Below are 3,613 nucleotides of genomic sequence, written 5' to 3' on the forward strand. Positions count from 1 at the left end.
TCTATAACATAACCCCTGGTTTCATTTCCAAGTTCAGCAACTGAAAATTAAAATAATTTTGTGGTTGTTACCTACATTTAATATGCATAGAAAGAAAAAAAATGAAATAAACCTACCATAACTTTTCCACATTTTCTCTTATGCTTGTCTACAAGTTGAATTAGTTAGTTTGTGTGTTTTTCTTATAGCAAAGGAACACCGGGCTATCTGCTGTATCCACCGAAGGGAATCGAACCGCTGATTTTAGCGTTGTAAATCCAAAGACTTACCGCTGTCCCAGCTGAGTTAACTCTACAATCTACTCTGAATCAACGTTAATAGCGTATCTGCTATATTTATGCGAAACTCCAGTTTAATTTTACGAAAATGTAGTTAATTATTAACATTTTATATTCAGAAAATCTCTAAGTACAAGAGATAAAGTTTAGACCTCTAAAATTAAAATAGAAGAGATAAAAGTTTGATTTTAAGAACTTAAATAAGAAAGACAAAGAAACTTATAATCTTTGGTTTCAAGAGCAGTATATTTTACTGTAATCTAAATAAGTCCTTAGAATAACAAAAGGTTTTCTTTTGTACTTATATTTCTGAGTATTTTGTGAAGTTAAATAAATTTCACGCTATCAGAGTATGAACTGTGGAAAATTTGACATTTTCTGCAGTTAACAATAGAAAATAGAACGTCTTATAACATTTCACTCATGTTTTCATTAATATATGGTATTGTTAACTCTAGAAGCATAAGAAAATAAATCGCTAAACTCATAAGAATTTGTCTTGGATAAACAAAGCAGAAAATTTAGATAAGTTGTGATTTTGTTTATGTTTGTTTAACCATGAAGTTTTGACAAAAGCAATCTTGTGCATTTAAATTGTTGTGTTATAACTAGGGGTGTTGCAACTAACTAAATGCCAAACTATAAGTAATAATAACAATTTAGTATAATGCCTTTTCTCAAAGGCTTGATATATTTTAAATCTACTGTTTTCTATAAATGAAAACCATAAATAAATAAAATTCGATAAGAATATTCAAATTTTGGTATTTTTTTACTGTATTTCTTATACCTACACAACAAGCCATTTATCAAAATAGGTTTTAAATAAACGAGACGTTTTTGTGTTCTTTTTTCTCTAGAACTTAATCTTACCAATCGAATAGTCAGAAACCCCAAAAGAATACGAAACTACATGGAAACATTTTCCATCCATTTAATAGATTCCATCGAGTAAAGTGGATAAAATTTTGTTATTTCTGATATAGTTGAAACTTACTATATGTATTAAGTTTCCACTCAAATCGTGAGCTAAGATGCATTTAATTCCTTAATATATAACAAAGAAAGTGTATGTAGTACTTACACAGTAGCTAAAAGGTATTTATGATAATCTCTCCATGTGGCAGGTGACCGTTATCCTACATTAATTACATTAACGTTTCGGGGTATATTGTGACATAAATGACCACTTCACGAGAATTTCAATGGCAGTAAATATTTATGGCAAAATTAGTGAACGGACTGTTACAATGCTGAAACATATAAAAGTTGAAGAACTAGCATGTCCAAAAAAACTATATTATTATTCCCGTTAAAAGTTTTGAGGTCACACAGAAGCAGGTGCTTGTTTCTTATTTATCAAAACTAATTTTAGCTCCGCCCATTGATTATAGGAGGGTGCGTCGTTCTGAATTTTGCTTACTTTCTATAAAAGTAAGAATAAACGATGTCCAATGAGCAAAGATATCATTTGGTAAGGAGCAAATAAAAAGTTTTGGTATTCTGACTTTGCGTACAATGTGTGGCTAGTAAAACTTATTTTACTGAAAGAAGAAAGAGTTATGCTAAGATAGGCTTGCCTTAAAGAAAAAAAACAAACCAACAACAGCATAAAAAACGCACTACAAGTGCCCGATCTCTTGACAATCACGCCCAGTAACAGGTGAGTCTGTTTAATATATGTGGTAGAATGAGCAATTCGTACAACTGAACGGCTGTGTGTACATTTCGCAAAGACTGGAAATTGCGTTAACTCTTCATACGCTTTACTAAGAACATTGTCTTACACCTTGGTGTGGTATTCTGATTGTAAACCAGTTACTCGTCTTATCTATAAACGTATTGGTTTTGTTTTATGTTGTGTTCAACAATCTGATTTCGAAAGCTAAAAAACAAAACAAAAATATTTTCAAACTATTGAACGCTGAAGTCTTGTGAAAACGAATTTCTTAAAGAAGCTCTTTTTTATTGGTAAGTAATAAAACAAGTTTATAAAATAACTGTTATCATGATTTTATGTGTTAACATACCATTTATTTCTGTCTAGTAGGGAAAACTTGTTTAATAAATGTCATGTATTTTATATTTCTAACGCATGTTAAGCATATTTTGTTGTGGTGCTTAAACATTTTCTGCTTGAAGAACATTAAACTCAAATTGCAATAAATGAAAAAATTAATATGGCTAAATAGTCTTAACAAACAAAAATAAACTAAAAATGGCGATATGTTCTTAATACAGAATAAATTTTTCTTAGTCATTTGTTATGATTGAACGCCCAATTTGATATCACCCAATTATAAACGGTACTACATTCTAGTAAGTTACATGCCAGCATGAAAGATGCTTGTAGAATGAAAGTATTTTTAACACTAAGCGGACAGAAAAAAACGTAAAATTGTTTAATTGTCGGACTGCCGGAGAGACGTCTGATTAATATGAGCAAGGATACAGATTTTATGAGACATATTCTATGAATTTTTAGCCAGTCATCAGTATCGAATACAAAATGATCTTTTTTAAATTTTATTTTATGGATTTCTAGTCAATCATCTTATCCTACTGATTTTTAGCCAGTAATCGGTAAGGAATACAATATTTTAATTTCTTTATATTTCTTGTGTTGCATGATTTATGCTTTTGTTTTGGAAAAGCACAGAACAACATACATTTTTCCCTTCCAGTTGTTGTTCAATTTAGGGGCCCCCAATAGCGCCCCTCCCCAGTGGCACAGCGATATTTCTGAGGACTTACAACGCTAGAATCCGGGTTTCGATACCCGTGGTGGGCAGAGCACAGATAGCCCATTGTGTAGTTTTGTGCTTAATTACAAACAAACAAACAAATCAATCTAGGACACGCGATTTTTTTCTACGCAAGGTGTTAAAAACACAAATGAAAAAAGCTAATATTTCATTAGTAATCTAACGGACTACCTATTAATATCTTAGATATTAAATTACAACAAGACTGATAACTATAACTGTTGCTCTAATTATCAATTATATATCTATGTACATAAGAAAATTAAATACTGTATTGAAAAAAAAAACTTTAAAGAAGGATAAACAAAGTAGATAAAAGAAGTAACGTACTCATAATGTTTATTAGAAATATACAGCAATATATGAAACATGATATTTTATTACAAGTTACAGCTTTAACAGTAAATAACATTTCTTTTTAGAACAGGTGCGACGTTTCGATCATTCTCAAATAAAATCAGTGATCATGTGTTATCCATTCTTTCCGTTAGATGACGCTTAAACCTGAAGAGTTTAAACACATTTACATTCAAATTAAAGTCTCTCGGTGGGAGAGTTTACTGACTTACA

General features: G+C 30.6%; 1 protein-coding gene across 2 annotated transcripts in view; it reads left to right on the top strand.

Moving 5' to 3' along the window:
* Nucleotides 1-1,881: 1,881 nt before the first annotated feature.
* The window catches only part of LOC106466433 (paired box protein Pax-6-like), a 55,381-nt gene continuing 53,649 nt past the window's right edge, over nt 1,882-3,613 (top strand). The window contains exon 1 of one of the 2 annotated variants that reach the window (XM_022396542.1): nt 1,882-1,941. The gene's annotated coding sequence lies outside the window, so the exon portion shown is untranslated. Of the gene's footprint in view, nt 1,942-2,219; nt 2,250-3,613 lie in introns of those variants that run through there. The other variant, XM_022396475.1, reaches the window with a different exon arrangement.

The sequence above is a fragment of the Limulus polyphemus genome, unplaced genomic scaffold (assembly GCF_000517525.1).
Source record: "Limulus polyphemus unplaced genomic scaffold, Limulus_polyphemus-2.1.2 Scaffold2, whole genome shotgun sequence".
Classification (NCBI taxonomy): Eukaryota; Metazoa; Arthropoda; class Merostomata; order Xiphosura; family Limulidae; genus Limulus; species Limulus polyphemus.